Genomic DNA, 12,993 nt, shown 5'->3' on the forward strand with positions numbered 1-12,993 from the left:
TCCTCAGTTGCATAGCAATTTCTCTAGGACACCATGGTCCCCAGAAAACTGTTGTGTACCTGTATTTTGGTATATGCAACAGGAACACAGTACTGTCACCTCTTGGTTCCTGCCTTGGAGACCCAAGCGAGTAATCAACTGATAGATTCCAAATGGGAAGTTGGGGATGGGGCCGGGGAAGAGCAGGCAGTTTAAATTTCTCGTGTGGGGTCGATCTGGTGCAGCAGGAAACTTGGGTTCGAACAGTAGTACTCAATCTGGGCAATTTTGGAAGGCAGCTTTTAAAAATCATATTATGTACACTTGCATACATCTACACACACATGCACACTAAGTGGACTGGTAACATTAAAAGTGTAATATGGGGTGACGTTGCCATTTTACACATGAGGAAGCTAACGTCCACAGAGTGAGTGGCTAACAGCCACAAGTTAACACGGGTCTGGACCAGGAACACAGTTCTTTTCTCAACAGTGCAGCTCTCTGTATCACTGCCAGCTGCGCACTTCTGAAATACGCCCTCAGATGCCCACTCTGCCTCCTTGCTGGAGAGTCAAGTTACATATTGGCTGTGGAACACCATGGGCACTTAACCTTCTGTTCCTGTGTTTTATAGGAACCAAGGTTATTTTTTTGTTTGTTTGCTTTGCTTGCTTACTTGGTCTTCTGTTTCTTCAGTCTGGGAAAAATAACATTGATCACGTGTGATGCTAGAAGTGTCTTCACTCTACTGGCCTCTTCAGGGGCAGCCCCAAACTATCAACAGTGGGGAGGTCTCTTTCAGGGGTCTTTTCTGAAGATACTGCAGTGGTCATATAAAATTGTCTTTCTTCCCATCCTCACATTTGACTCATTTGATTCTGGAAATCAAATAACCACTGAAGCGTGAAAATACTGTTGAATCACTGATTGATGTGAAACCAAGTAAGTTCATTGGCAGCTCACACTCTTGGCTCCACACCCAGTCTGGGGAAATGTAGAATGTTTAGGCCATAAAGTGCAGGCCAGGTCCGATCCACTCCATCTGCAAAATGCAGAAATATCCCATCTATAGGAAGCCAAACAACAGCTCAGTCTCTAAATTTCTAGGCTTTTGTCACTTTAAGTTAGTATTTTAATGCCATTTTAATAGGTAGTGATTTTATTTTGTATCTAATGAAATCAACAGAGCATGAAAACAGACATCAGAATTTGGAAGATAATGAGTCTGTTAGGTTCGCTGCCAGTGTAGCTGAGCGAGGTACAGTACTTAAGGTACAAAGAATAGACTGCTTCAGAAGAGGCTTTTATTAGCTTCATTAGGGCGGTCATCAAATGAATGATTTCATAGCAGATCTAATTAACCAAAGAATGTGCAGGAGCTGCATCTTCTTCCTCCTAATTGGGCATCTAGACACAAGGCATATTAGCTACCTTAGGAATTTTGCATCCAGATAAACTTGATAGCTTCTTTGCAGGAAAGTGTTTCATGAGAGGGAATGTTATAGAAGAATTTTAAACACAAAAGAAAAACTTTGCAGCCCCTGACTCTTTTTTTTGGTAAAGATTTATTTATTTATTTATTTATTTATTTATTTATACAAGCACTGGGTACAGTCAGAAGTGCTGGAGGGTGAGAGAATTCACCAGAGCCAGAGCGGGGAACAGAACAGGCAGAATGATGAAATACACTGCTAAGGGGAGCAGTGGGCACAGCAGGAGAGATCTGGTGCCATGTGGGACCCTTGCCAGCCAGCCGGGGATCAAACCAGTGCTGCATAGGCTGTGGGTAGCTTCGCAGCCCAGCGCTCAACCACTGCACCACCAGGGAGGCCCCGCAGCCCCTGACTCTTGATGGTGGACAAGAACACTGGTGCATCTCATCTCCTTCCCCAGCCATCGGAAATGATGGTATCAGAAGTAGAATTTTTGAGGGAACCCTGAAAAATGGTTTCACTGATGTGAAAAGAATATAGAAAAAAAAGCAGTGTGAGATGACAGATGGAGTGTGAGCCAGAGCTATGGGAGCTCTGGAGAAGAAGCAAGTTCTGCCAGAGACAAATCATCAGGACCCGCCACTGTGCCTGCTCCCACATAGACAAGGTGGACCGACCATACTGACGCTCTCTAGCCCAGGATGAAATCCTCCTCAGTCTCCCAGGGCCTCCTGCCCTACTCCTTGTCAACGCACTTATAAGGCCTGCCTTCCTGCCACTTCCATGAAAGCCCAAACTTAGATGTTCACCAGGAAAGCTCATGCTAGCTGTCGAGTGCTGTGGAAATGGTCAATCAAGGCCTCTGCTGGTGGTGCAGGCAGTTGAGCACAGTGCTGTGAAGCTGTCTACAGCCTCTGCAGCACAGGTTCGATCCTGGCCGGTTGGCAAGGGTCCCACATGGCGCAGCAGACCTCTCCTGTATTGCCCGCTGATCCCCTCGGCAGTGTATTTCATCAGTCTGCCTGTTCTGTTTCCCGCTCTGTCTCTGGTGAGCCCTCTCACCTTCCCGTGCATCTGGCCTGTACCCCAGCTCTTGTATAAATAAATCAACAAATCTTTAAAAAAATATAAATGAAGAAAGGGTCAATCAGAACAAAGAAAAGAGATCTTTGCAATTAAAAAATATAGTCACCCAGCCAGACTCACCCTGAGTCACCTGTGCTGCGGAACTCCCCACCCTGCAGCACCTCAACCGCCACAACCCCCACCACCATGGCCCAAGCTGACATTGCACTGATTGGCCTGGCTGTCATGGGCCAGAACTTGATGTTAAACATGAATGACCATGGTTTTGTGGTGAGTGTTTTTAACAGGACAGTCTCCAAGGTGATGATTTATTGGCCAATTAGGCAAAGGAAACCAAGGTAGTTGATGCTCATTCCTTACAGGAGATGTTTTCCAAGCTAAGGAAATCTCAGGAAGCATATTCCCTGTGGAAATATGAAATCAAACTGTGCATAATTTCATTGAAAAATGGTACCATTTTTGAACACTGGTGACATTGTCATTGGTAGAAGACATTCTGAAGACAGGGATGTCACAAGACAGTGTGGAGACCTCAAGGCCAAGGGGGTATAGTGATGAGCAGAGTTAGTGGTGGAGAGGAAGGGGAACAGTGGGCCTCTCACTCACACTGGCAGGAAACACAGAAGCTTGGCCCCACATCAAGAACATCCTCCAAGGCATGTCCCCTGCTGGGACTGGGGAGATGAGGGAGTTGGGCAGCTTGGTGAAGATGAAGCACAGCTGGACAAGGATGGCGACAGGCAGCTCATCTGTGAGGCCTACCACCTGCTGCTGTGGAGCATAGTGAGATAGTGCAGGCATTTGAGGAGTGGGATAAGACAGAGCTAGACTCTTCTCTGAACGAAACCACCACCAATATTCTCAAGTTCCAAGATAGTGATGGCACACACTCGCCCAAAATCCAGGACAACTCAAGGCAGAAGGGCCCCGGGAAATGGCCCGCCATCCCTTCCCTGGAGTGTGGGGTTCGGGCTCCTTCATTGGATAAGCAGCCTTTGCTTAATGCCTATCCTATCTGAAGGAGGGGAGGATTTAAGCTAGCAAGAAACAGAATAGCCCCTGAAAGATTCATTTTGGAGGTGTTAAGAAATCCTTCCTGGGGGGCATAAGAAAGGCCTTTTGTCTTCCAAGATCATCTCTTATGCTCAAGGCTTTATGCAATGGAGACAGGCAGCCACCGAATTCATATGGCCCCTCAACTATGGTGGTATAGCCATTAAGTGTGTGCATGTGTGTGGGGGGCTTTTTCACCAGAATCATGTTCCTAGGAAAGATAAAAGATGCATTTGATGGAAACCCAGAACTTCAGAATCTACTGCTGAATAACCTCTTTAGATCAGCTGTGGAAAGCTGCCAGGGCTCCTGGTAGTGCAGCACCAGCGTCACTGTCCAGACAGACAACCTCGTGCTCAGCTTCACCACTGCCCTTTCCTGCTATGCCGAGTTCAGGCATGACAAGCTGTTCCAGGCTCAGTGGGAGTACTTGGGAGCTCACACCTATGAACTCTTAGCCCAACTGGGACAGTTTATCCACACTAATTGGACAGGCCACAGTGAGCGTGTATCATCATTGTCTTCATGCAATGCCTGATTCCACTAGTTGTTCCCACACGTGCATGACTGGGACACCCCATCCCCCACACACAGGGTCTACAGCCCCCTTTGCCCTACCTTCTGCTCAGATCTTTTCAAATAAAGGGTCAAGAGACTCCTGTGAAAAAAGTTAACCTCGGTTCATTTGTAAAGTGGTTCTGAGAGAGTTGGAGCCTCCACCCTTCCCTCTGGGGACTGACCGAGCATAGTTCCTGCTGGTGACATGCTCACAGGTCCTGAAGAAGCATCTCCACCAGATGGAGAATTTGACTGAACTAGAACCTTTGTATTAGGCCGCAGAATTCCCCTTTCTTCCACTTAATAAAAGCTACATCATATTTAAAACAATATATGTATATGATCTATTAAAAAAAATTAATGGGGCCTCCCCAGGTGGCGTAGCAGTTGAGCGCTGGGCTGCGAAGCTGCCCGAAGCCTCTGCAGCGCCGGTTCGATCCCCGGCCACCGGCAAGGGTCCCACGTGGCGCGACAGACCTCTCCTGCCTCCCGCTGCTCCCCTCAGCAGTGTATTTCGTCAGTCTGCCTGTTCTGTTCCCCACTCTGGTGAATTCTCTCATCTTCCCGCGTTTCTGACTGTACCTAGTGCTTGTATAAATAAATAAATAAATCTTTAAAAAAAATAAAAATAAAAAAATAAAAAATAAAAAAAATAATGAAAGAAATAGCAGAGAAGATGGAAGAGCAAGTGTTGATTTAAAGACAGAGTCCAAATCTCCCAGAAAATAGAGGAACAGAAACTATGACGCAAAAGTCATTGTGGAGGGAGTGGATGGGAACTGACTGCATTTTGTGGCCTATATGTTCTTCATTTCCTCAGGAAATGGGGAAGGGAACAGACAGTAGAGCTGATAAACTTAGTTGGCTTCCATCCGTCAGCGATTCAACAATATTTTAGGTGTTTCACCAGTTATTTCCTGATTTCCAGACTCAGATGAGGCAAGTGTAAAAGCATATGCATGCCTGAAGAGAAGAAATAATCAAAATGGTAGTAAAAGAAGTTGTCCCTGGGCCTCCCTGATGATGCAAGGGGTTAAGTATCAACACTATTAATCAATCTGCAGCTACTGCAGCACGAGTTCGATCCCCGGCCAAGGAGGTGACCCACATGGTGCAACAGAATTCTCCTGTGTCATCTGCTGCTCCCCTCAGCAGTGCATTTCAGTCAATCCGCCTGTTCTACTCCCCGCTCTGTCTCTGGTGAACCTTTCACTGCTCCCCTACCTCTGGCCTGTACCCCAGTTCTTGTATGCATAAATAAATAAATCTTTAAAAAAAAAAAAAAAAGAAGCTGTCCCTGAACTGAAGAAAGATGTGAATTTCAGATGGAAAGGGCTCCAAACAAAATTAAATAAAGACACTCATCTAGATATACCCTACTAACACTTCCTAGCTTCATGGATAAAGGGAAAATTCAAAGTTTCCCACAGAAAATCAAAATACCAAAAGGGAACAAAAACCAGGCTTTTTCTTTATCAACATGACTTTAGAAGGCAATCATGCAAAGTATTTCATAGTCTAATGAAAATTTTTTTTATGTCTAGAATTTTATGCCTTGGCAAATTGAGTCAAGTATTGGAATAAAAAAAAAAACATTTTAAACAAGTACTAAAAGATTTATCACTAACATACCAGTTGAATTAAACAAGCATAAACAATTAAACCAGCAAGATTAAATGAAATAAATCTATATTATGTAATAAAAGAATGACTATTGAATATGATTTCATAGAACTGAAGAAAACTGAGAGAATTTAAGGGGAAATCTATTAGCAACAATTAAATAAAAGCATCAGTGCTTTAGAATGAGATGCTTGGAAAATTTTTTGATGAGCAAAGTTTTTTTGTTGTTTTTTTTAAAAGAATTACATTTTCTTGTGTGTGGCTCCAATCATAGTTGACTCTACAATGACCAACGCTAACCTGCAACATTGCTGTAAATGCTGTTGTTGATAGGCTTGCAATTATTACGATTAGCCTAAAGACAGGCTGGGAGCCTTATGGTTACAGGTATAGAATAGATGATAAACTGTGACAATGTCACTATAAAAACCATAAACTGGGAGGTAGAGAAGAGGTTGAAGATGAGATGGAAAGACGAATAAGTGGGTAATCTATGTGGAGTCTCTGGACTGACGGAGACAACTGAGACAGGGATATAGGGGTACTGTAGCCTCCCAAGGACAGTGTCCAGTAGAGGACAGTCACTGTCTATGGGTTCTTCACCTACATGCACAATTGCAAGACCACTCAGTCTCCAGAAACAACAATAATGGGGTTTATTTAACAAATAGGGGAAACAAAGAGTTTCTAAGGCCACAAATGATGAGATATCTCACCCTAGCTAGTATCCTAGCTAGTGTTCAGAAGTCCCAATAAAAAAAATTGCTCATCCAAGATGGCACCGTCCCACCAACAAGGGCCTGGAACACCTGGCAGCTGGAGGCAGCAGGCCAGGATCCAACTCACAGTGGCGGCCAGAGGTGCTGACAGATGGTGCTGCTGAGATGACGCAGCAGCAGGCCACAACAACAGCCTGAATGTCAGGATGGACAACACCAAACATTGGACCAAACAACAATGGAGGCAGCAACACCAAGTGGCCCCAAACAATCAGGTATAGCTCTCCGAGACTCCAGGCCCGGGGCCTTTCATTCTTTTCCCAGGCAGTGGCCATGACAAGACAAGAGGTAGGTGCAGCGTCCCAGTCACTGTAAAGCTTTTTGGCTCCTCTCTCTTTGGAGGTCAGCTGCTGGAAGCTTCTTATTTTTGGAGGTCAGGCACAAAGTACAAGTCTGGGAGTCTGGGCGGATCCCAAGCTGGCTCCTGGGCTGATTTGTGTACCTTCTAAGGTCCGCCTAGGTGATACCTCCCGATAAGACCATTTAACCTGGCTGGCACCCGAGGGGAAGGACTGCCCACAGGCAGCAACTTCTGGTGTGGGCAGGTAGACCCACCATGTTTTTCTTTTTTGTTTGTTTGTTTAAGATTTGTTTATTTATGCATGTAAGAGCTGGGGTGTAGGCCAGAGGTAGGGTGTGGGGGTGAGAGGATTCACCAGAAACAGAATGGGGAGCAGACCAGGCAGATCTACTGAAATACACTGCTGAGGGGAGCAGCTGGCCAGACAGGAGAGGTCTGCTGTGCCATGTGGGTCACCTCCCTAGCCGGGGATCGACCTCTTGCTGCAGTGGCTGCTGATAGCTTTACAGTGCTGAGACTTAACCTCTTGCACCACCAGGGAGGCCCCCCGACCATGTTTTTCTAATGGTTCACGCTGCTTAGGCAACAGTCAGAAAAATGCCAGTCTTGCCCTGCAGTCTACACAGCAGGGCCCCAGTTACACAACCATTCGGAGAATTAGGCAAAATTATAAGCAACATGCAGTCGCTGTGCAGAGTGGAAAAGGGGCAGCAGTACGAGGGAGCTAAAATCTTTTTTCTTGATAGAAGTTAAAAAATTCCATTAAAGTCGATAAATCAAGAAATAGAGGTACAAGCATATTACATAATGTTACAACAATAAGTGATGGAAGAATTCATGACAGAAACTATTAGGAGTGGTTGCCTCTGAGAATAGGCTCTGATAGTTGAAGGAGATTTTTACTTTCATTTTCCACTCGGCTAAATGGTTGAAATTTACTCGTTACCACAGGCATATGTTTCCTATGGAATCTTTAAAATAAGAAAATGAATTTTCACAGAGACAGCTTTGCCTTTGTCAAACGCAGTTAATAGGAACACACTGAATTGAATCACAAAACCCACTTATCTTTAAAGACCTTGTTTAGTTTGATGTGCAAGATCAAACTGAAGTCTTAGAATTTTTATTTCTTCGTAAGAGAAAAAATGAGTAGCTCTATGAGAACTCTAAAAACATACATGCACATAAGTACACTACTTTTGGATTAATTTATAAGCAGAGGCCAACATTTATACTGTTGTCCCCAAATATGTCATGCAAATATTAAGAAAAATATATGCGATGTTTTTATTGTCTTTCTTTCTGAACAATCAGCACTTCAGCATTTCAACGATGAGGAGGAGGAGGTGATGGTGGTGCTGATGATATATCCATAATATTTCTCCTTATTGGGTTTAGAGAGAGAGTTGGAGAGCAAGAAGTCGTAAGGAAATTCCAAACACCTGTAGCTTCTAGAATGTTAACATAGAACTCCAGAAACTTCCTTTCCGTGTTTCTTTAGATGAATTCATTACATCAATTAAGTATGTTGCCATGACCCTGGCATCTTTGTAGAGCAGAAATAAATAGATATGTCTTGTTATCACAAGCAAGGTTCTTCCTTTCCCTGGTGTCAGCCAAGTTGACAGTCTTTCAAATCTCAACTCTGGAACATAACTTGGCCCCAAAACAGAAAGCATAGCCATGGCTTCCTAGCCCAGATGTATGGCATCAGAGTTAACTGTACCCCCTAGCAGGGCAGAAAGCCATGTGTCTCACATCATCTGTCTGAGAATTTTAAAAATTTCACTAATTCCCTTCATGGTATTTCTACATGGGGAGAGCGAACCATTCCAATGTTAGAACTGTTATTAGAAAAATATGGGTTTTTTTTTTTTTTGCTTGTTTTAGTTGAGTGTGAAGGAAAACATCTGAGTGTCTTTCTGTCCCTACAATTATTGCAAAACATAGTGTGATCCCAGGGTGGTTCCAGAGTCTCAGGTTTTGTTGTCTAAAACCCAAATGTGGGCCTCCCCTGGTGGGGCAGGGGGTTGAGCGCTGCATTGTATGGCTGTCCGCAACCTCTGCAGCACGGGTTCCATCCCGGCCCGCCGACGAGAATCCCACATGGTGAAGCAGACCTGTCCTGCCACGCCCGCTGCTCCCCTCAGCAGTGTATTTCGTCAGTCTGCCTGTTCTGTTTCCTGCTCTGTCTCTGGTGAATCTTCTCACCCTCCCGCACATCTGACCTGTACCCCGGCTCTTGTACAAATAAATAAATAAATCTTTTAAAAATAAATAAATTAATTAATAAATACATAAAATAAAAAAATAAAAACCAAATTGAATGGTCAGAAGAGCTAAGAAGGCAAGTACATGAAAAAATGTTCATCTTCACCTAGCATCAGAAAAATGCAAACCAAAGCCACAGTGAGAGGCCATCTCCTGCCTGCGAGAAGGGCCCATATCAAAAAGACCAAAAACAAATGTTGGCGAGGGTGTGGAGAAAAAGGAGCCTTCTCACACTGTTGGTGGGAATGCAGGCTGTCCAGTCCCCATGGAAAGCTCTGTGGAGAGTCCTCAAGAGACTAAAAATGGACCTGCCACATGACTCACCAATCCCACTCCTAGGGATTGACCTGAAGAACATGAAGACACTAATTCAAAGGGAAACCTGCGCCCCCTTGCTCTTTGCAGCACCCTTTGCAATAGCCAATCTATAGAAACAACGTAAGTGCCAAAACACAGGTGAGTGGATCAAGAAGATGTGGTATATACACACTGTTATATGCACTATATATTACTGTTAAGCAGGCTATGTATTACTATATATTGTACACACTATATATCACTATATATTACTCAATGATCAAAAAAGATAACCTCACGCCATTCATGGCAATATGTTTGGAGCTTGAAGGGATTATGCTAAGCAAAATAAATCAGAAGGACAAAGATAAAAATACTGGATGGTTTCACTTATATGTGGAATATAGAGAAACAAGACAAGGAAGGGATCAGAGGAAGCCAAACTCCAAAACTAGCCCTGGAGAGCAGGCTACAGACCGAGACATTCAGAGAAAGAGAGGAAGCGGGAGGAGTGAGCACAAATCGGGGAGGGAGCAGAATGGACTACAGTGGGGCACTATGGTGCTTTGGTAGTGGGAACACTATGGTAGCAGCACCAGAAGGGAGGGTGTAAACCAGCATCACCTAAAAATAAAAAAAAAAAACTTAGAAAAGAAAAATAAAACACAAATGTACATGAAAAATCAACAGTTGCCTCCTCACTTTAGCTATGCTTCCTTCAAAAGAAATGCTTTTACCACCCCCCACCCCCATAATTTAATTGCTCTTTGGCACTTAATTTGTGCCAGAAGAAATTTTAAAAATTAGGAAGATTGTTACCGTGATGTCCACCTTCTTCCCCATGATTCCCACTGCCAGGGACTACACCCCTTTGCCATGTGAATCCAACACTCGTCATCTAGAGGAGTCCATCTGACGACTCTTTGTGTCGACCTTCACTGTGACTTTGACCAAGAGAATGCAATGGAAGTAAAATCCTATGGCTGCCATGTTTGGGCCTCAAGAAGTTTTGCAGCTTCAAACTCATCAAGGACCCTAGGGCCAGCATGGCATGAAGAAGCCCTGGGTAAAAGATCACACAGAGAGAGAGGCCAGAGACCCGGATGTCCCTGCTGTGCTTAGTCTCCTACCCACGCTGCAGAGAGCTGCTCCTTTACACACATGGACAAAACCAGCAAAAAGGGCCTCCCTGGTGGTGCAGGGGTTAAAGTCTCAGCGCTACCAAGCTACTGCCACCCATTGAGGCATGAGTTGGATTCCTGGCCAGGGAGGTGACACACATGGCGCAGCAGACCTCTCCTGTCTTGCCCGCTGCTTATCTCAGCAGTGTGTTTCAGTAGATCCACCTGTTCTGCTCCCCACTCTGTCTCTGGTGAATCCTCTCACCCCCACCCCCCACACCTCTGGCCTAAACCCCAGTTTTTGTATACATACATAAATAAAAATAAAATATTTAAAAATAAAAAACAGCAAACAGCCTGTCAACCACAGCACTATGAAACTGTCATTGTAGGTCACTGAGGTGTGGGGTGGTTTGTTAACAGTTATAAATAACTGATGTAGAGGTCAGATAGCGCAGCCCACTAATTTTACAGCTGAGGAACTGGAAGTAAAACAATTCACCAGGTCCTTGGTGACAGAATTAAGGTAAAGGCTGGCAGGACAGGCAATCAGCTGGAAGACCAGAGGCATCTCCTTCCCAGACTTGGCAAAGTACCAGGAAACCTCATGATTAGTTGGGGAGGGGTAGGATGGAAGGGTAGGAGCAAAAATAGCTTCGGGATTCCCTTACTTGTCCATGGAGCCTGAGCTTGGAGATTGGCAAGTGAGAGAAACATCAGAGGAAATCAAAGTGATCCCCTCACCTCAGAGACTGCAAAACTGGGCTCAAACTTCACCTTCATATCCTTGTTGGGAACCAGGTGGCCTTTGAAGTCCCACACTTGCCACCACTGCTTCCTTGGGCTGTCTGCGCTGGGGTGGGGTGATCAGGGGACCCTGAATGAGAAGGGGAGGGAAAGAGAGCAGGAAGAAGGGAAAAGACATAAGAAGAGCAGGGAGGGGCCCTCCCCGGTGGCACAAGGGGCTAAGCACAGCACTATGAAGCTAGCCGCAGCCTCTGCTGCATGAGTTCGAGCCCCGCTGGCCAGGGAGCTGCTCACATGACACAGCAGACCTCGCCTGTCTCGCCCGCTGCTCCCCTCAGCAGTGTATTTCAGTCAGTCTGCCTGTACTTCTCCCCACTCTCTCTCTGGTGAATCCTCTCACCTCCTTCACCCCTTGCACCTCTGGCCTGTATCCCAGCTCTTGTATGCATAAGTAAATCAATCTACCTGCTTGGAGGCAGTGAAGGGGGTGCCAGAAACACTGGGCCCTAGCCCCAGGCAGGCACAGCTGCTGGAGCACATGACATCTGCATGGTCTCTGTCTGCATCACTCTGTGATCCAAATCCCAGGGCGGGAATTCTGATCTTTGGCCCGGGTGCCTCACCCACCTCTAGGGCCTCCCCTGGTGGCGCAGGCGGTTGAGCGCAGCGCTATGTAGCTGTCCACAGCCTCTGCAGCGCAGGTTTGATCCCGGTAGGCCGGCAGGCGAGGGTCCCACATGGCATAGCAGACCTCTCTTGTGCCCGCTGCTCCCCTCAGCAGTGTATTTCATCAGTCTGCCTGTTCTGTTCCCCGCTCTACCTCTGGTGAATCCTTTCCCTCTCCCTTGCATCTGGCCTGTACCCCGGTTCTTGTATAAATAAATAAATCTTAATAAATAAATAAATAAATAAATAAATCTAAAAACAGAAAAAGAAGAAGCACCAGCAAAGCTCCTGGGGGGCCCTTTTCCCTCCCTGTCTTAGTTGATCCCTCCAGGCCAAGGAAGGAGGCTATTAGGGATCCTCTGGTGTTTCCACTGCCTCAGCACCCCCTCTCCAGCACAGGCCTGGCTAGGCAGCTGCTGGGTCATGGGGGGAGACTTCTCCTTGGTTCTCGCCAACTCCAGGCTCTCCTTCTAACCTGCCCTTGCGATGACAGAGAGGGAATTCCCCAAAAATCAAAACTGCCATCTTCTTTCCACAAAAATGTGACAGGCCCCACGGCCTCCACCAGCTATTTTCACACCACCTTTGTCATTTTCCCCCCAAACTCACTGAGACTTGTACTATCACTTATGCTTTTCTTTAAAATGACTCATTTTCTGACTTAAATGAATGTCTCCACATACTAAGCAATAATACCCATGACATTGTGGGTTTGATGTGCTGTTTATAGTTTTTCCCAATATGCATTAAAATAATTACATAACTGAAACGTTTAAAATGTTCCTGTGTGCCACCTCAAATCCTCCCACTGACAGGTTTTACACTAAAGCCATATTCAGTGCGTCAGTCAGATACCTGGGCTGCAAGAAACAGGAGCGGAGTCTGAACACCATAAATACAAAGAAATTTTATTAGAAAGCTGTGGGGACATTGGTGTCATCTTACAGGGTAGCGGGAAGCAGAAGACCCAGGGTGACAAAGCCTGGGTCTATATACCTGCTTGGAGGCAGTGAAGGGGGTGCCAGAAACACTGGGCCCTAGCCCCAGGCAGGCACAGCTGCTGGAGCACATGACAT

The 12,993-nt window shown here is 45.6% G+C and overlaps 1 pseudogene; it reads left to right on the top strand.

Moving 5' to 3' along the window:
- Nucleotides 1-2,687: 2,687 nt before the first annotated feature.
- On the top strand, nucleotides 2,688-4,092 carry LOC119256922 (6-phosphogluconate dehydrogenase, decarboxylating-like; annotated as a pseudogene).
- The last annotated feature ends 8,901 nt before the right edge of the window (nucleotides 4,093-12,993 follow it).

This window comes from Talpa occidentalis, unplaced genomic scaffold, assembly GCF_014898055.3.
Source record: "Talpa occidentalis isolate TD23 unplaced genomic scaffold, MPIMG_talOcc4v2.1 talOcc4.4, whole genome shotgun sequence".
Lineage (NCBI taxonomy): Eukaryota > Metazoa > Chordata > Mammalia > Eulipotyphla > Talpidae > Talpa > Talpa occidentalis.